The sequence below is a fragment of the Ambystoma mexicanum genome, chromosome 1q, assembly GCF_040938575.1.
Source record: "Ambystoma mexicanum isolate Mex_15411 chromosome 1q, UKY_AmexF1_1, whole genome shotgun sequence".
Taxonomy (NCBI): Eukaryota; Metazoa; Chordata; class Amphibia; order Caudata; family Ambystomatidae; genus Ambystoma; species Ambystoma mexicanum.
The window spans coordinates 681,092,719-681,114,651 of NC_090922.1; positions in this window are offsets into that span (position 1 = coordinate 681,092,719).

Below are 21,933 nucleotides of genomic sequence, written 5' to 3' on the forward strand. Positions count from 1 at the left end.
AATCAAAATCTCAGGATTTAACGGAATGTATATATTTTGGAAAATCATCCTTCTATCACTCATGATGAATCCTGGTGCCTCTTCCACCGCGATACCAGATGCTGGTCCAGGTTCAATGACAACCTGTGCTTCTGAATTCTTGAAGATCCCTCCAAATATCATCATCATTAAACAGATCATTGGTATCATCTTCAATGCTGATCGCTTTGTAGCCTTGGTCTTCACCCCTCTTTGGGGCTTTCCCGGAATCCGTCCTCGTGGGCTCCAGGACTCCATCGTCTCCCGTGGGCTCTGATCCCAGAACCTCCGACCAAATAATGTTAATTGTCTAAATCAAAATAGAAAATAAACAGATTAAGTACATAGCACAATACTAACTTCATCCTTTTGCCAAAAATAAAACATGCTTGGTAAAAATATTTCATTTTTTTTTCTGTTTTTTTTCTGAAATCAAATACAAGTTAAAAGAAAACAAGCATATGTAAAACAGCATTCAATATTTAATACACTTTCTCTCTGCACACCAACCACGAGCTTCCGTTATATGTGCATTTATTTATTTATTTATTTATTTATTTATTTTTTTACATATATTACAGTGTTTATGTGCCATCATAACAATCAACTTTTTTTTTAACTTCTTTGTCACTGCCTCCTGATTACACCCATTTATTTTCTCAAGGGACTCTATCTGTTTCTACATGCTCAAGCTGCCTGATTTCATGCCTGGGATGGCATGGTTTGATTTGATTTACATGGACAAACTGCTCTATTGCTGTTTCACCTTCATTTTTCAAAATTTTATACACTACAGGAGAGACCTTATCTATAATTCGAAATGGCCCCTGCCAGGCCGCTAGAAATTTAGAATTTTTCTGTTTACTTTTTCCAAAATGAAACTTGTACACCTGATCCCCTACACTGTATTCCTTTACTGATGTCTTTTTATCATAATATGACTTTGCACTGTCAGCAGCTCTTTCCAGATTTCTCTGCACAAAAGCAAATGCATGTTGCAAATGCCTCCTCAGTTCATCAATATATTCATGAACTGTGGATGCACTCGCTAGAGTTTGCTCATGTGTTCTGTATAGTAGGTGTTGTGGTAACACCATTTTCCTACCTGTCAAGACCTCATGGGGGCTAACACCTGTTGCTTTGGCAGGAGTCGACCTGATTGCCATCAGAACCAACGGTAAACGTAAATCCCAGCTGGAACCTGCTTCTGCCACAAATTTCTTTAAAATATCCACAACAGACCTATTGCTTCTTTCAACTGTACCTGAAGACGCCGCCCGATATGCGATATGTAGTTTCCTTTTTACACCTAGTATTTGCCATACCTTACTCATTAGAGTACTTGTGAAATGACTTCCTCTGTCTGACTCAATTCTTTGTGGCAACCCAAACCTTGAGAACACATGGTTCACCAGCAATGTGGCTGCTGTTTGCGCACTACAATCTGGTGCAGGAATGCACTCAATCCACTTCGACATCAAACATACCACACTCAAAATATAACGGTGTCCCCTGCTCGACCTTTTTAAAGGACCTACATAGTCTATTTGCAAATCTGACCATGGGAGAGTTAGGCCTCTTTTCATCAATGGTGCTCTATGCATTGGTGAAGCAGGTTTAAATTGGGCGCATACTAGACATCCTCTAGTATATAATTCCACATCTTGGGACATATGTGGCCAGTAAGCATAATCTTTTAGTATTTCTAATGTCTTTTGTGAACCTCTATGGCCTGCAGTTATGGCATCATGTGCATGGTGTAGCATTAATCCTCTGAATGAAAGGGGTACTACCCACTGTATTTGCCCTGTTATGGACTCTCTAATCATGAGTCCATCCTGTAATCTAATTCGTGTTTTGTTCTTTAATAACACCCTCAACTCTTCTTTTCCCATACAATCTTTTTCTGTTAAAGGATTTTGTTCAGGATCTATCAAATGATTATAATAGATTCCCAAAATTTGATCATTCTTTTGTGCCTCAATCAAATCTTGGTCTGGCGTGTCATGACTCCACTGCACCACCGGTTGATCTACCTCCTTTGGTGCTTTAGAACGTGTCACCGCATCAATTTGTATTTCACCCATTAAATAATCAATATGTAGCAATTCTCCCATCACAGCCCCAATCTTAGCCAGATGGTCTGCCTTATCATTTCCCTCCTTATCCTCTCCTGGTGTTTTTAAATGCCCACGAATTTTTCTCCAGTATATTGTTAAATTATTTTCTGACACCAATTTGTCTATGGCTTGTATCATTTTTCCATGTTTAAGTGGCTTTTTGTTGTATGTAACCATGCCTCTTGCTTTCCAACCAGGCAAATACTCCACAAAGCTATTCCGTGCATAGTCAGAATCAGTCACCAGGACAATTTCACTGAACTTTTTATCAACTGCAGTAGCAATTGCTTTATAGATGGCTGCCAATTCCGCCACCTGACTGCTCCTATCTCCAATCCTCATCCCTATACTAGGGACGCCTTCACATTTCAACCAGACATTTCCTATTCCTGCCACTAACTGTTTATTACTGTCATTTTCAATGTGAAAAGCACAACCATCCACATATACAGTTGGCAAATCCTTGCATGTTTTTTCATCAAAAGCTTTGTGTGGTGATTGTTCAAATTCCTGTAAACTAGTTTCCACTTCCATTTCATTTGGTATTTGTTCAGCTGCACAGTCATGTAAGTCAGCTAACCCTTGAGCAATTGGGCTCTTTTTATTTTGTCCATATCTCACTTCTACGGGAAAACCTTGTAATGCCAGCGTCCATGAAGTGATTCTGGATTGCGCTAGATTGCCTGATCTAATTCTTTTACTCTCTAAAAATTGCAAAGGTTGATGATTTGTTTCAATAATCACCTTTTCTCCCTGAACAATGGGGCGGAAATGTTGTAGCGCCCACACAGTGGTTAATAGGGCCTTTTCACATTCATTAAATTTCATTTCAACTTGGGAAAATGCCTTACTTGCATATGCAATGGTTTTGTGATTCAAATTGTGTTTTTGTGATAACACTGCTGACATACAATGTTCAGAAAAACCTATTTCTATAAAGAAATCCCTGTCCTTTATGGGGAATGCTAAACATGGTGCCTTTACAAGACATTCCTTCAATCTAGCCACTGCATCAGACTGCTCTCTTTCCCATCTCCAGGGAGTATTTAGTTTAAGCAGTTTAGTCAATGGTTGAGTGATTTCTGCATAATTCTCAATGAACTTTCTGTTATAGCCTGTCATCCCTAATAAACTTTTTACTCCTTTCACATTTTTAGGATCTTTTAATCTTTGTATGGCCTCTATTTTCTTCCTTTGTGGATTTAGCCCATGTTCAGTCACTTCATGCCCTAGAAAGTTCACTTTTTTTCTTGCACCATTGTGCTTTTTGCAAAGATACTTTGGCGCCTGCTTTCTGCAATTGGCCAAGTACATGTCTTATTTCATCAAAATGGCTTTTTAGGCTTTCATTTTTTATCAGGACATCATCCACATAAACTATTGTTCCTCTTTCCGCTGCATCCGGCATGGCCTTTCTCAAAAATATGCCAAATTCACTCCCACTATTGATGTACCCGAACGGAGCTCTAAGCCAGGCATATTGAGTCCTGTCAAATGTAAAGGAAAATAAGTGTTGTATCTCCTCTGCCAATGGCACACACCAATATCCAGATGTGAGATCTAACGTGGTAAATACATTTGAACCATGTATCTGAGCTAGGCCCTGATCAATGAATGGTAGTGGCCATCTAGATACTGGTACTCTTTTATTTAACTCTCTTAAGTCTGCACACAGCCACCATTGACCATTTGGCTTTAACACACCTAAAATAGGCGTATTGGATGTGCTATGAATGGGCCTGATTATTCCCTGTGATTCCAAATTTTTAATAATCTCTGCCAATGATTCTAAACATGCCAGCGGTAGTCTATACTGGCGTACAAACACTGGATTTCTGCTACAACCTTCTGGTAGTGTGGCCACATGTAAACCAGTTAAACCACAATCATAAGCATCTTTTGCAAATACATCCCTAAACTCCATAAATATTTCCCTCAGGTTGCGTCGATCCTCATCGCTGCCACATGCATCCGCTAAGGAGATCTGCTCTTCTACCATTCTGGAAAATTCTGGAAACTCTTCTGTTAAAGGAATCTCAGCGCTTTCCTCTAACTGTGTGGCTGTGTCTTTTTGTAGAGCTGCCACTTTTAAATATTTTGGCATATCAGCTTCCACTTCAATGGGCTGATTTCCTGTTTCATTTTCATTTAAATTAAATATTATGCAATCCTCTTGATGGCAGCACACTGTCTCATTTGAATCATAAGGATACACAGAATGAATTTTAAATATTCCTTTGGGCTGAGAGTCCAGGTGTTCTGGCAACTCGCCCTTGGCATCTACATATTTTTCAGGGATATTCCCAATCACCATGTTATTTAAATCTGCCGTATAATGTGATTTTTGTATGGCCATTCCTAATGGGGAGTTTTCCTCTAAATGAATATCCTGATAACCTTTATTATTTACCATGATTTTTACGGATCCCTCACCAATGTCTACCAATGGAATGTATTCATAATCCAGGCCTTGCTGTTTTATGGATTCATTCAGGCATACAAATGCATCAGAGCCTTTCATCTGCTGCCCATTTTTGCATTTCAGTGTTATTGCAAACTGTTTTGTAAATGCAGGAATAATAGTATTTTTCCTCATTTGTAATTCGACTGCATAAGGAACCAGTTGTGCACAATGATAAGCCCTTCTTTTGTCTTCAAATTCAGGTGCCGGCCCACCTAGGCGTGACCATATTTTTTGATTAAGGAAATCTAACACCATACACATTCTGTGCATGATGTCATTGCCCATGTAAAATTCATTTTGTGCTCCATTCACTATCCATACATTATGGTAAATTGTTTTCTGCCCAATGCTAATTTTAAGCATGCATCTGCCTGCAATTCGGTTTTCAAAGTCTGGATTGTCCAACCCAGAAACATATTGGTTTTTAATCCTAAATTTCGGGATTTCTTCCCTCTCCATAATTTTTTGCAACAATTTCTCATTAATGAAACTCCTTTCATGTCCAAGCGCTAAAGTGGCTTTTATTGTTTTAAGATAATCATTTATACCAACATGAACCCATGGTTGCTCATCTTCCATGTGTATTTCTGCCAGAGTGGTAATGCGTTTTTCTGAATATGTTTTAGGAACAATATTCTGTTTGCATGTTTTCTCTTTTAAATAGAAACGTAATGTGTGCTCATCTATGGCAGTCTGCCAATCTTTCCTTGGGTCCAAGTATATTTGTACAGGTAGTTTTTCATTGTCGCTCTGATCTTTGTCTTGACACATTAATATAACAGTGACACTAGGTATGCAGCTATTCTGGAGATATACCTCCACAGCATCATTTGTTTTGGCAACGGTGTGACATTCTTTTATATTGCTGTTTTGTGATTTTAGTTTCTTAGGCCTCAATGGTTTTTTGGTTAAGGACCACAGCACTCCATTCACCCCATCTATGAGAGGAGACAATCTTTTCAGGCAATCTGTCCCCATCAGAAATGGAATTTCACAAATAGATGTGATCAATACCTCTTGTTTCATTCTGTGCTTTCCTATTTTTATGTCAACCTCAGTTACACCTATGATGGGCACCTCCTCCCCATTAAAGTTATGCACTGGGCCTTGATTTGCCTTCACTGTGATCTGACTCTGTGGAGGCCTCCCTTCATTGATACTCTTTACCAGCTCCTTGGACATAATTGTGGCCTGTGCGCCAGTGTCAATCATAGCAAAGGTGTGGCACTTTTCTTCTACAGTGATGGGTGCATAATATCTGTCCTCAACTTCCTCTAATACACATAAGAAGTGTGAATTATTACTGAGTTCAGGGCTCACCTTTCTCAGATCTTTCTCACTTTTGGCTAAGCACATTGGTAAATGGAAAGACATTTTTCCCTCCTTTTCACCCATTTCTGCGCGAGAGACTTTATTCATTTCTCCATGTTCAGAGGTTTTTTGGAGTGTGGCCACTGTTCGCCCATCCATCTGGGTAACATCAGAGACCACATTACAACCTTCCAACTGAACATGTGTAACAACATCCTTCAGCAATTTGTCATTTTTTAATTCTGTGCATTTGTGATCATTTAGTGTAATACCAGCCCTTTCAGCCTCTTCAAAAATATGTGGCTCAAAGAATTTTTCAGGTGATTGACTTGTACCCTCCTTGTGAGTATTTCCTTTTTCTGTCCGTGTTTGGTCATTGTTTTGCTTGCCCAGGGAAGGAGCTATGGCATCCCCACTTACTCCCTGTTCACTGGTATTCCCCATGCATGAGTCATTTTTCTTAAATCTGTCCCTTTGTTCTTTTGGAATTCCTAATGTTTCTTTTTCATTTGTGCAAATCTTTACTGTTTTATTTAGCTCTAAGTTAAACCGTACCTCTTTTTTAGAAGGATTTGCACTTTCTATCACAATTTCATTTACTGGTACTTTCATTTTTAATCCATTAGGCATCTCAGAGTCGTTATGCAAAATTATATCAGAGCAATCTGTCATTTTGGCACTCCAGTTATCATGAGTACTTAGTCACTTTTCGGAAGCCCCCCGGTCATTGCTATGGCCATCAGCCCCCTCTTTGGAAGGTTGTTTTTGCGCTGTATAGAGCTTTCCTATTTGCTCAGCTAACATTTTCACTTGGGCCTCAAGGCACTGGAATCTTTCCATCTCTCTAGGATCCTCTTTCTGTGGCCTAGGTCGATATTGGTTGTTTTCCCCCTGATTGGATCTATTCTGATACCTCTCAGGTGATTGATACCGGTTGGGATGGTTTCTGAACTCTTGATTCATTTGTGGAGGGGAGCGGGTTGCACCCATCCTTTGATTATAGTCCCCTGGTGGGGAATCATTGTACTGGCGTGGACTGTAGTTCACGTTTTGCCTCATGTCCTGTCTCTCAGATTGTGGGTACTGGCCCCTATGTTGATTTCCATTATCAGTAAATCGATCCACATATCGGGGCCTATCCTGATTACCATATATCATGGTGTTAGGATCAAATCTGCTCTGTGTCCCCAATGACTGGTAGGGACCATCATTTCTTTGATCTTGATTTTGTCTCTGGTTATTGTTCATACCTGCCATATCAGACCGGTATCTTACCCGGGGTCTATCCCCTAAATATCTAGGGCTGATGTAGCTCTCTCTATTACTAGGATCATGTGTTTGGAACATTGGTACAGGAAATGGCGATCTTTGTTGATTACCCCTTTGTTCAGGTGTCACATTATTTTTACCTTGGCTTTGAGCAGACTCAAGGGACATTTTGGCTGACCTGATTTCCATTACTGTGGCTGAGGGTTCTTTAGATTTAGGCCTAGTATCTTTCATTTTATCACTTTCTCTACCCTGACAATAGAGTACCTCATATAGCTTTGTGCTTTGATGTACAATCCATTCAAGGGACTTGTCACGGTCAAATTCACGGACCAATTGGGATATGATGTCTTTCTGTAGCCCATAGAAGTATGCAGTTTTAAACTCATTGGAATTTGAGTCAAAAGATACATCAAAGCGAGAGAATGCTCTTTTTAAGTCTTGTAAAAATTGGCGAGGGGATGTATTAGGTCCAGCAGTAATTGTGTACGCGACTTTCTTTGCCTCCTGCAATGACTGAAAAGGAGAAAAATGACGCCTAATTTCTTTTTCAAACTCCAGCCATGTCATATTCTGCTGTTCATTTAATCCCCTTATGATGCTGGCCGTCGGGGCATCTAAAGTTAAATGAAAATATTGTCTGTACTGTTCCTTAGGTATCTGGAGTGCTTTAAAAATGTCATGCACCGCTTCTAAGTGATCCTCAATGCAGCATTCACCTCCCTTTTTAAATGGTTTGATCAGGGCTTTAATGGATTTCATTATTTTTATGGGGCTACTTGTTGCAATACATGGAATTGCACTATTTTGTGAGTCAATCCTGTTTTCAGGTGTATGAGATTGGTGACTGCCCCCAATGGGAGTATCAAATCCCCCAAGGGCGCTGCAACCAAGTTCAGTCACCGGCCCAGTCACTGGGGCACTAGCTCTTTGGGCAGAGCTAGAATTCACCTCCACTCCATTGAATGTGGTACCCTGCCGCCTCTCCTGGGACCTGGGAATGCACATTTGCTGTTCTAAGTCCTTACACTTTTTAAGGAGTCTGTTGGCTTCATCATGCAAATAATTATTTTCATCACTCATTTTATTAATCACCTCCTGCATTTCGCACATTTGCATTTGGCATTCATTGAACTCTTTATTTCTCTTGTCTCTTTCTTGGATCATTTTAATCATTTCTTGTTCTGCACTCTGGAGATCACCTTCTTTTTCACAATGTTCTTTTTGTAAAATCTGCATTTCTGAAACAACCTCATCTTTATCCTGCCTAATGTGATCCACTAAGGCTTTTAAGTGTGCCAATTCTTGCTCACTATCTTCAAATTGTTTCTTGCTTTTGGATAACTGAGTATCAAAGTCTCTGCATTTTAATTGCATGTCTTTTTGGCATACATCCAATTCTGCTCTCAACATTTCCTGATTTTTACTTGCCCCCTCTAATTCAGTCTTTAACCTGTTAATTAGCTGAGTATCATTCTCTTGCATTCGCAGGGACTTGTTTAAAATAAACCATATATTGCCGCATAGCCGTATTAAACAGTCTTTCTCTGCACTTTTATCGGCTGCATTCAATAATCTTGTAAGGCAGACCTGAATTATGCTGCCTTCTGCAAAAATACTGTCTAGTTTTTCTTTCTGCACCTCACCCTGAATGCGGTTACTCCATTCTAACGTGCTATTCGAAGACCAATTCCCATGTGCAAATAACTTTGCCTCTAAATATTGCACTAGATCTGAGAATGTGGTTTCCCTTTGTGACATTCTGAAATTCGTTTTTAGTGGCACACTGCTATTATAAAATGGGTTCCCTTTAATGTGCAAATGGCAGTGTGAGACACGCTTGCCACGCCCAGTAGGTACTCTATGATCACTTTCCCGGCCTGCAACGCACCATAAATATGTAGGGTATTTTGTGGAGATTTGAGGCCTGACGGTATTTTATTACCGCCGAAAAATAACTTATCAATAATCACTCTTTGTATTCAGATTTGGCCATGTGCAACAATAATACAATGGACATGCATTATTTCAGCACCCAGACCTGCATATTTGGTATACGTGGTTGGTGGTATTTTGGTGAGCATAATTCCCTTGTTTTATTTGTGGCCCCAATGTCCAGAATCCCTTATCTTTGCTTAGATTTTTCGTGTGATCACTAGAGAGACCTCAGACCTGCATTCTAGGAATACCACATTTTCCAGTGATAGTGTTGGTGTGCCACCATGGGCGAACTCACTGACTTATTTACGACAGAGAGCTATATGTGGTAGTCTTGTGGTAATTTCCACTACCTTATATACGGTAGGGAGCTATGTTCAGAGAGTCTCTCTTCCCGTTGGCTCATGTACCTCCAACAAGCTATGCTACAGTCACTCACAATTATTCATACTGATTTTGACATGCACACATCTGTCTTAAAATGACCATTGCACTGTTTAAAAATCTCCCCACATCATCAGCATTGTAATGGTAAACAATAAACATCACCCGTCTGTTTTCAAATATTTTTCTGTATTATAAAAGTTGTATTTAAACACGATCTCATTCTTTACAGAAATAAAATGGTACAGTCAAAGCATTGTCTGTGACACACTGCAAAGAGAGTGGCGGAGAACAGAACTCAAATTGCAACATTAGCACTTGATTAAGACACGCACAGGAATCCTACACTGACTGCATATTACCGCACACACTTCTCATTACCTTATCTTTTTAGTTGTTCTCTTTGTGAATGTGGCTCTCTTGGATTAACTCCAGCAAAAAGGAACGCTTGCCTTCTCAAACCGGGGTCATTGCCTGGAATTCTCAGCTTTTGCAGATAGGAATGCCTCAGCCAGTGGAAAGGTCCTTCTTTCAGCTCTCCCCAATCTCGACTGCAGCAGGACACAGGAATCTGCATTCAGTCAGGAGCCCCACAGCCAGGTCTTCTCCCCAATAGTGCAGAAAGATGTCTGCCTGTCTTTTTCCCTGATACTGCCCACTCAAACTTTCCTCTCAGCCCTCTGTATGACGTGACCCAATGAAATCCATCATCTCTCATCCTCCTACTCTTCAACAATAGCTTCGCTTATACATTTGCAATTGTTGCAAATCTGACTTCCTTCTTCCTGCAGTTACTGTGCACAAAAACACGGAGAATCAGGCAGAGAAGAGAAGAAAAAAAAATCTGCACACGCATTTAAATGGTTTTCAGAGTATGCCTAATTCTGCAGTGGAGAACACATTTTATTAGTGGGTTATGTTAAATAAGGTTTTATTAGTCAGGTTAATGGTTAATAGGTTAACTGTTAATTTTCAAATGTGTCTCTCGCACCATAGGCATTTCAGGTGAAAAATAGTGTGCATTTTTAAATGAGCACGTGTGCTTTTAACTGTAAAAATAGATTTGCATCTTATATGTTAAAATCGTTTTTGACTGAATAGCCTGTCTTTCCTTGTTAATCTGGCAACCCATATAGCAATGCACCGCACCCTTGTGGTGGTGCTGCAAAAAAAAATGTGCTACTTGTGCAGTAGTGCTGTACTCTGTACTGTAACACGCCAAATATCCTTACAGATTGAAAAGAGCGCCATCATTGTCGTGGGATGTTCAGTAACGCTATATGCGGATCATTCCATATTCACCATTCTTGAGTGATCAAAATCAACATTAACAACACAGAGAGCAACAGCATATGAGATAATAATTTCGAGCCCCAACGTAAACGTTGTCAGGTGCAAAACAGTAAACCCAGCAACATTCATCACAGACGCATGCACGACAGAGGACATACAGGAACACGATTGTGCTACCTATGAGGGGGAAGGCGATGACATCCCAAAAGCAAGTGAAAATGCCCTGAAGGAGAGAGAAATATATTTCATAGATGGGTCAGCATCAATAAACCCAGAAACAGGGGAAAAACACATAGGGATGGCGGTAGTGCGCATGGAGGAAGATGGCTATGAAACGATTGTGCAAAAGCGCCTCCCATCCCATTACACTGCACAGGCCGCCAAACTAACTGCGCTGATTGAAGCACTGCACACAGCTAAGGGATGTGCAGTGACAACATACTCAGATTCAGCATATGCAACTACCACAGTCCACTCAGGGTTGTCACGGTGGAGTAGACGGGGATTCAGGGGGGCAGACGGTTCTCCAGTACAGCATGCAACATTGTTGAATGAGTTAATAGATGCATTAGCAGTACCATCGGTAGTGGCAGTGGTGAAATACCAAGCCCATACCAATAACACAGATGCAATCTCATTGGGAAACGCGCAGCGGCAAAGGAGGCCTTGTATTTCAATGTAACACCAACACTCTAATGCGTTGTAAAGGCAACCATTACAGAAGCACTAGAAGAAGCCTACAGTAATATACCAATAGCGCAGATAATAGAGTTACAAAGAAGAGCACCACAGGAGGAGCAAGAATTGTGGAACAAACGGGGATGTAAACAATCTGCCACAGATCTCATGTGGAGACAAGAGTCAACAGGAAAAGTAGCAATGCCCGTAGAATTACTAGAAATAGCGTTCCAACAACTACATTTCCCCAGCCATGTAGCAAAACAACACATTGCCGCAGTCATCCAGGAACATTGGTTCGTCCCCAATTTACAAGAGCAATTGTCAAAATTAATCATAGAATGCATAACATGCCAAACATAAAATTCGGGCATGACATTGAGAACACTGCGCGGTACCCTGCCCTGGCCAACAGGACCATTTAGAGAGCTCCATATAGACTATGCTGATATAGGAGAGCGATGCCCCACCCAGACGCGAAGTGTGCAGCAAGGTTCCTTGTTCGGGAAGCGTTTTCCCGATGGGGAATATGTGATGTGATAAGATCAGACAACAGTACGCACTTCGTGAATGACCTCTTTAAGGAAGTAACGTCACTCTTGGGGGTAAAACACAAGCTATGCTCAATTTATCATCCAATGGCGAATGGGGTGGTAGAAAAGATCAACGGATTGCTGAAGAGTAGGCTATCCAGGTTGTGTAATACACTGAAGAAGAACTGGGTGTATTGCTTGCCCCTAGCACTGTTCCAACTCAGGACGCAACCATGTAAAGACCACCATCTGAGCCGCCACAAAATTGTAACTGGCAGGCGTATACACACGCCAGTATCTCCGATTAGGAGAGCATCGGATGCGCACAGGGCTGCCACAGTGCTGGGGGAAGAGTTCAAGGAATACCTAACCCAGTTGAAAGGCGCAGTACGCAGCATAGCGCGACAAATAGCACCTTTTTTTTACTGAAAACGTGGCGACTGATACAACCACACCAGCCATAGACAGCCCAAGTGGGCCACTGATGCCAGGAGCACAAGTGTACGTTCGTAGCTTTGAAAGGAGGTGGAATTCCCCTAGGTTTCATGGCCCTTACGAGGTCATCTATAGTACACCCACTGCAGTGAAGGTGAAGGGATTGAAGTATTGGGTGCACTTATCAGGATGAGCAAGATGGTGCCACTGGTACCACAAATGAGGTTGAAAAGGGATAACAAAATTGTCGTTCATAACCTGCAGAGATAAAAGTTATGATATGCATTGTTCTGCATGACTTATCTCCTACTTTCTTATTTTCCGTTCCTCCTTTTTTTTGATTCTTTTATATCTTTCTATTCTCTCTATTCTCTCTCTCTCTCTCTCTTCTTCCTCTCGATTATTGTTCCACACTTTTCTCCATCACTCTTTCACTCTCCTCCTCTCCATAGTAAAATTAAATGTGTAATGGAGAGAATGAGCAAACATGAATAAAAAATGATGATTAATATGAAGTTGAACCAGAAATGTAAATACATGTATATATTGTAGTGACTTAACAAATTTATATCGCCCCTCCATGTGACAAGTGGCCCAACGAACAACAATCGCGGAGAACGGATTAATGCTAGATAGTGATAGGGATGCCATTAGGGCTAATAGGTTCAGTAATGTTGAATGTGTTTTAAAATGTGCTGCAGTTTTGTTCTCAGTAATATTGTTCTTTATGGCTTGGTATTATACCCTTCTATCTTTGGTAAATGACATGCACAAGGGGGGGAGCGGGGCTAACTTGATACGAGAAGGGTCGCACGTGATATGGACTGGGGTAAAGACAATGTGGAGAGAAACATATGACACTAATGCCAATGGTACAATTTTAATGCAACCTTCAGAACACGCCACCGCAGGCCCAACAAGTGTCTCCTTGCTACTTCCTAATATAAATATGAGTAATGATTATGAACTCAATGAATACGATGGCGATTATTACTGGCCAAATGATTTAACTAACACTTGTACACGCTCACAGACAACCATACACCCTACCTCACACGACACTGCTGCTACTGATGAAGATACACATGCCATATTAAATAACAATGATACAACCTGGGCTGCAATGTTTCCAATACATTACAAAAAGGTGAAAAACAATAACAAGGAAGGGAGAAGGAAGAGAAAAAGGGGGGCGGAAGGGAAAAGATACAATATTTATCATGACCTGGGGTTAGACTAAAATAGAAGATCCCTGCCACCCTGATCAATCGAATAAATGGTATTCGGACATGAGTGCCATGGCGAAGCAAGCAACAAATGAAAGCTGTTACGTCTGTTCACTCATTCCGCATGCATCAGGAACACCGAAAATGTTAATACCCCAGGAAGTGTCGTTGTCGGAGGCCCAATGTTTAATTCATCTAGTTCTGTGCAGGATAAAAAGCACCTTCCAAGCACACACCGTCACAATGGAAAAAACTGGAAAGTGAGAGAACATGCACAAACAGACGCCAAGGAGTAATGTGCCTTAAAGAACCATTTCTTGTCATCAAGGGAACGAGATATGCAGAAAATAAGTGGCACGAAGAAACTATCGAATGCAAAGCAGAAGCACTTTGAGGACTATCGAATGACACCTTCCAATGGATAAAGGAGGTGTGTGGCCCCATCTGGTCGCAGCATGTCACGAAGTTAACGTGGGTCTGTTACGCTCACCTGGTTCCCACAGGGGCGTCGATTGTACCCGTACAGCTGCAGTCTCCACCAAAGTGATGCATAGTGCCAAGATGACTGTCTGGACTGGCCCGTCTAATCTCGTCTGCTTGATCCATAGAAGTATTCTCCTACAAGTGGAGAAAGGGATTTAGCCAGCCGTGGATATGAGTGATAGCCCCCTCCCACTGTTCTCGTTCTCCCTTCTTGTTACCTCCGATATCCCCTTTTAAGAACCTCACCTTTTTTTTTGTGATGAGCTCTCCATCCTGCGTAGATTGCAGGGGCACGATGATGCCAGTTACTTCACTGGTTTGAAGGCGTGGGAGAGTTCCAGAGAATGGTTTGAAGGCGTAGGAGAGTTCCGGAGAGTATTGACTCTGAGGTTCCTGGCAAGGTTCGGTAAGTATCAAGTTCATAGAGTTCAATATGTCCGATGATTCACTCTTGTTCCCCACTTCCTTCCTTGTCTTGCAACTAAAATCGTGAGAAGATCCCCCTCGTGGCTGTTGGTGGCACTCAGGTAAGAGTCTGTATTACCCGACACCATCCGGTAAATGTTGCCGGTGTTTAATGTGTTGTTTTCTCTCCCTTTGCAGGTGCGGCACATGAAGATGTGGGCCCTCATTACGACCCTTGCGGAAATCGGAAAACGATGGCGGAAATGCAATACCGCCATCGAATAGCGCTCGGTGCGACTATGACCCGTCACCGCAAAGTACGAAGCCATTAGCGACACCGTAGTGAACGCCAACGCTAACTGCACCAAGCACGCGCGCGCGCGCCATGCGAAACCGCAAACACCACCATGGCGCAACGGTACGCCAATTCCGACCCTAGCGGACATGTACCTAACGCCATCAGGCATGGCGTAATGTACCATTCCGCCATGGTGAGAAGTACGGCATCGCGAATCAACCGTAAACGGCCCCACTGAGTGCCTGTACACCGCTCCCTGCCCACAAAGTACAACTCCCCGTAGGTGCAATGAAGCCACAATGCAACCATTGAAATGTACAAGTCACCCATGCATGGCAACGAACAAAAGAAACACAAGAGGGGCCAATGGGAGCTGCAGGGCACAGATGGCACGAATACAGAAGCCATCCCAATGGACATGACCACAGTCCCCCACCAAGAAACGCACGCAAACACAGGCACCTGTGACCAGCCATATTCCGAGAATCACATCATTCCACCAGTCCACCTGGCTGACCGGCATCTGTTACACAAAACCCAATCCCCCGCCCCTGAGCATGACAACATTCAAACTGTCATATTGGCAGCCCCCATCCCTGACCTCACAGGCTTAGTAGGCAAACGCGCCCAGTACAGTACCACGCAACTAAACTCCGAAGCTGGAACCCAATGCAGATCTCCTCACAATACATTGCCCCCCAAATAGGCATATGCCACATCACTTGCAAAGAAAAACGCTACACGGGCCAAATCAGAATAGAAATTTAATGCACATCAAAGTCACCAAGCCCATACAGCCATCAGGCCATGAACTCCTAAACACCAATCACCATTGTGGGCTGCATCCGCAAGAAATGACCAGCCACTACTTGTGTGTCGTCCTGTTCCCTCATGGTACACAGAGCCACATTCACGTACGAAAAGGCAACATGGAAGCGCACAGAACCGCAGGGCCGTCCCAATGGGGAGGCACTAGTCCAGCTGAAAGGCCGAAATGTTGCTCCGAGCCACCAGTACTGCGTAAGGGCATGTGGGCCATTGGCGATCGTCCCATAAGATCGTAATGCTGCTCCACTGATTAACACGAAGCAGCAGGTGTCGGGAGTAAAACCCATCTGCAGGAGTGGCATACAGATGGCAGTGGCAAAAGGGGAGGAGATACCTGTCAACCAAAAGAAAAGAAAAAGAACAGAATGGCCATCAGAACTACATTCCAACAACTCACTTCAATGATCACACGAAATCCACAGCCATATGCATGCTAGCCCACTCCAAAGGATCATCACCACCCCAAAACCACTTGCGACTCCTAACCATCTATATCGAGGTGCAAACACCATCACAAACGAGTGTACCTGTGCATGCGTCTGTCAAAACAGAATCCATCAGATGGGAATGTTAATGTGCATGGACACAAGTGTCTGAGGGCGTGTCGAGACAGGGAGGGCTCAACAAGGCCAGATAGACGATGGTCCCACCATGGCAGCCCTGCATCACATAGCGTAGGGGAGGCGGATAGATCCCAAGAAGCCCTGTACATGGCAAACTCTGTATCAAATCACCTGCCCATGCATCCATTCATCATTCCCTCATCCCGGAATCAAAACGCCTGAATAATTACTCACATAACATTAGAAACATCCATTGAGTCTGTGCGTTATGCAGCCTGCAAAATCCACAGTGCCCCAGCCCGTAATTCCAGTGTTGTGAAGTAACATGTATGTGGGAACGGCCGGCCTCATCGCCCACGTAGCAATTGCGCATCCCAAACTATTCATATCAATCATTGCTTCCTCGCCATGGGCCCTGTCTCAAGGACATTGAACAACAGAACGTTATATTTGCAGTCAGACCTGTGGGCATCTCCTCACCGCTAGCTGGAAACTGAAAGCGCCGCCCTTGGAATTCCACATTTGCAACATCACGCCGAAAAGGCATCTGTGGCCGTTTGAAATCACTAATTATTCCATCGAGTGCGGCTGTGTGTGAAAATGGCAACTGCCTTCACCCACAAATGGGACGCCCCGCCCGTCATTGCAACTCGGTACAGTGATGCATGAGGGCCCACCGTTACTCGAGTACTACGTTCCACTGACCCTTCACAAGTCTGTTCGCGACTGCACAGATAGTATGTGCAACAATGGGACCACAGCAGAATGAACATGTCAACCAATGTTACACGGCCATCGGGTACAAATACATGATTGCAATAGCAAGATGCCATTCCCAGATTTGCAGCGTTGTGCGCGGGACGTGCTCGGCCAAAGGGGAGAGCAGCTTGCACAGGTGGAATTAATCACCACAGGTGGAGGCCATACAGCCTGAAAACACATAAATTGCACAGCCAGTCTCCTCCCACAACCACACCGAAATGCTACCGGCAGGACTCGCGATGTTGGCCCTGGGGGACCTGATAGCACTGCAACTACTCCAACTCCAAGAAGAAGACGAACACCAACTGCTACCGGCCGCACGAAGGAGACGCAGGAGGAGGAGGAGGCCAAGGCAGGGCCAGCAAGGGCCGCCAGCACAGCCACTACCACCACGCAGGCAGCCCGCAATCCCACGCCTCCGAGCACATCCGTTCAACCTCACTGATGAGCAGATCCACACCCTCTACCGTCTGGACCGGGACACCATAGCCGCCATTGTGGACATGACACAGGCTGACCTTGTCAGCATGATAGATAGCCCAACCGCCATCCCACCCCTACTGAAGGTGGTGTCTGTACTCCACTTCCTGGCCACAGGCACCTACCAGCACACAGTCGGACAGTTGCATGGCATTTCTCAGCCACTGTTCTCACGGACACTATTGCAAGTGCTCGATGCCCTCCTGCAGCACGCAGACGACTACATCTCTCTACCACGCTCCGAGCAGGAAATTACCAACACAAAAGTGGGATTCCATGCACTTGCCGGCATACCGGGTTGCATTGGTGCCATCGACTGCACCCATGTGGAATTGGTCGTCCCACATGCCATGGAGGCCCAGTACCACAACAGAAAACAATTTCATTCCCTGAATGTACAAATGGTGTGTGACTCCAACAGGATCATTACACATTGTTGTGCCCGATTCCCTGGATCAACCCATGATTCTATGGTCTTGAGGAACTCTACAATACCACGCTACATGGAGCGACACGCAGGGAACAGATCCTGGCTACTCGGTGAGTCTCATTACATGCATGATTATGTGGGGAATGTGATTTGGCAATGACCTGGCAGGAAGGGGGGGGGTGTGCGTACGTAGCAATGGCATTCCACATCATACGTTTCTCGTCCACATACAGGTGATGCTGGATATCCACTGAAGAGATGGCTCCTCACACCAGTCCGGAACCCACGGGACCAGCATGAGGAGGACTACAACCATGCCCACTCACGTACCCGTGTAGTCATTGAACAGGCATTCGGCCTACTGAAGACTCGTTTCCGCTGCCTCAGCAGGTCTGGCGGGGCACTCCTGTACCGCCATGAGAAGGTTGCAAAGATGGTCATGGCATGTGTCATGCTCCACAACATGTGCGTACGTAGAAATGTGCCCATGCCCCCTGACGCAGAACTGCAAGCACATGATGATGGTCATGATGAGGGTGGGGATGTGGCAGCACCTCATGGAGTCTGCGAGGCACCGGAGGCCCGTGACATTCGTCAGCATCTCATTGATGTATGCTTCTAGCACTCACGCCTGGTGGCTGATACATGGACACGGGACTCGTGGCACTGTGCGTGTCTGGGACATGCACAATATGGACTGTACGCCTATGATGGCCTAGTACACAGAAATCAATGTCCACACATCTCATTGGTTGATCGTGCACTTTTTATGGCATATGTGATGTCATGTTGAACACCCTATCGACCCGCCACCCAAGTGAGCCCAACACACCCCCTCCACCCTCCTACCTCCCCCACGAACCCCAGTGTCCAAAGATGCTCATTGTCAGTGGGCTGTCGCTATTGCAAGCCCCCTCTGCGGGTATCAGGGGCACCCCTGCCTGTGGAGCGCAGGTTCCTTCCAGATCTACGTTGGGGGCTGCCCTGGACGGAACTTGCAACGGATGATGTGTCTGCCTGCTCACGTCCATGCATGTCCCTAAGGGTTTGCGAGAGCTCAGTGAGCACACGGCGCACTGCGGCAAGTTCGGCACATACGTCTTTGGACGTCGCATGCAGTTCCCCCCTCAGGCTCTCGGTGCTTCTCTCCATTTGGACTCTCAGGCTCTCGGTGCTACTCTCCATTTGTGCCCTCAGCGTCTCTGTGCCTCTCTCCATTTCTGCCCTAAGTGTCTCAGTTGATGTTTCTATGTCTGCCTTAGTGCCCCCACATTCATCGGCATGGTCCTTGAGGAGCGTGGCCATTTGCTGCTGTTGCACGATTAACTGGTCGAGGGACTGTTGCCTCTGCTGGGCCATGCCCATTTGCGGGGGTGTCACAGAGGGGCTGTTGTCCTCATGTTGCCTTGCCACAGGGCTTGGGGGGGATGGCCAGTCGTTGTCTTGTGGGTGCCCCTGCGTGGTATCCTCATGTTGTACGGGATGGGACAGACAGGGGGATTGGGACAGGTCATGGATGGATCTGACTTCGACATCCCCGTTTTCTGTGTCGGAGCATGCTGCCATCAATGGGGTGTCACCTATGGTGCTGCTGCCACCAGAGGCAGTGCCTTCTGTGGCATCCATTGGGGGGACCTGTGGTGGTGGTGTTGTGGGCATGCTGGCTGCTGGGGTGCCTGTTGATGTTCCCTCCTCTGTGCTGCCACCTGATTTGTGCTGCTGCCGTGTCTTGATGCATGCAGCTGAGGTGGAGGGTCTCTGGCCGTTGGTCTTGGCCCTCTTTGCAGGTGTGCTGGTAGGGGTGTCCTGTAGCTCGTCGTTTGGATCGGACCCTGTGGTGGAGTAAAGGAGGGCGAGGGTTAATGATGGGTCTGTGGGAATTGGAATGGCATTGTATCACATGCTCTGGGGTGGTACCTGAGGGTGATTTGGGTCGGGTCCTTGGAGGTGCTTTGATTTGTGTGTGGAGTGAGGGTGCAGTTGTTTGGCAGCCTGCAGTTAGGGTGTGCCTGCTGCACGTGTAGTGCGTGTATTAGGGGTTTTTAATTATTTATGTATTTATTGTGGGTTTTAACGTGCGCTATCAGGCCGATGTGTGTGGCCGTTCTCCTGGACATGTGTTTCTGTTGCACTATGTGGACGCATGGTACTTCACATGGATGGACTGTGTGGATTTGGCATTGTTTTATCTGGTACACCTACCTGAATCTTCGGATGTCTGCACTCCTTTCTCCATCCCTCCGACTCCCTCTATGCTCTCCATTCCGATGGTGGAGGCACAGATTTCTTCCCAGGGGGTCAACTTGATGGGTGATTCAGGACCTCCCCCGGTGGCTGTGGCAATGTTGCGGTTGGCAGAGAGTATGCTGCGGACGCGTATCCGCAGGTCGTCCCATCGCTTGCGGCATTGCTGTGGGGTGCGGGGTGCGGTCCCCACCGCACTTACCCGCTGTGCCACCAGAGCCCATATGGTCTTCTTGTTTGCAAGTGCCGTTCTGGTCATTTGCGTGGAGAAGACGACGGCAGCATTCTCCTGGAGGGTCTCTGTTAGCACGGTGAGTTCCTCGCGGGAGAAGTGGACCTGCCGCTTGCGGTCGCACGCTTTCTTCGCTACTTTTCCCATTTGTCTTGGTTTCGCTAGGGTGGGTGACGGGTTGGGGTGTGTTTCAGGGTAGTGATTTTAGTGGTTGTGTGGTTTTAGTGGTTTTATAGGTGTACGCCGGGATGTTTCCCGTTCCGGGCCCATGTTTTTACTTCCGTTTCCGTATATTTCCGGTCACCGTACTTTCCGGTAGGCGCACACTGCGGTGACCGCTAAGAGGGGTGGCGGTATTGCACCTAGGGCGCCGTACGGCGGCGGTGTGGGCCGTTTTGGGGTCATTTCCGCCATCGCGGACTTTGCACTTCCGCCGTGGCGTGGTGCTCGTGCCCGATGGGTCGGAATGGGCCGCACTTTGCTCCTTCGTGCAATGGCGGAAACGCTATTTACGCTGTGGCGCTCCGGTCAGTCGCTTTCCGCAAGGGTCGTAATGAGGGCCGTGGAGAGTTATAGAATAATGCCTCTGGTGGTAATCAGGTAAGGCTATGATGATAAGTGTTTTATTTGTTGGTTTTCCCGGCTCAACTTGTTATTTTCTTTTGTCCCTCAGGTGCCGGAGTTTGCCGAAGAAATTATGGAGGCAGCATCGAATCGAAAGATGCTGCGAGGACTGGTGAGTATGGCGCAGTGCTGCAGCTGGAGATGCGACGCGCACAGAAATTATGTTCTTTCCAGGTCCGGAGGCGAGATGGATCCAAAATCAGGTGAGGAATTCGAAATAGTTAGTTTTCTAATCTTGTCCTTTTCTTTCCACTTGGTTTTAGGAGCTCCAGATTCGAGGCAGGGGTGGCAGAAGACTGGATGCAGACTGCAGACACGGTGAGCGTTACGCTTCTGGATGCAGAATGACGCGAAGCGTGTGCTGTTGTTCGGACATGGTTTAAATAGCCTCCAAAGTAGTTCCAGGTAAGAAGTTCCCTAGAACCACGCCTGAGTAAAAAATAGTCCCTGTAGAAAAATAGTCCCATCCAGGCCTCACGTTGGCTTGGACTCACTAGCAGCATGGTCTGCATCAGGTAAGTAAAGTCTATGAACCTGGTGCCTATGGCGCCAGTACTGATTTCCATGATGAGCATGGTGCCTAAGGTGCCAGGACTGAACCCAAAAAGCCCCCAGCCGGGGCTGTTGGGGTTTTAATAAGTATCTGGATGCCTGCTCCTGGAGCTGATGGGCTTGGTCCTGATGCCCGGGGGTAGGCTTCATGACAGGGTCACAGCGTTGGAAAAACCTATCAAAATACAGAAAGAAGTGCCACATGAACTGTGTTTCCATGGGGAAGGAAGAGTGAACATGGGGGAAACAAAGAAATGCAACAAGACGGTAATAATACCTGACATGAAGAGAGGCACCGCTGCACTCATGGACATGTACTGGATTTGTGGCAAAACAAGCCTATTTACACCTCCCAGCAGCATG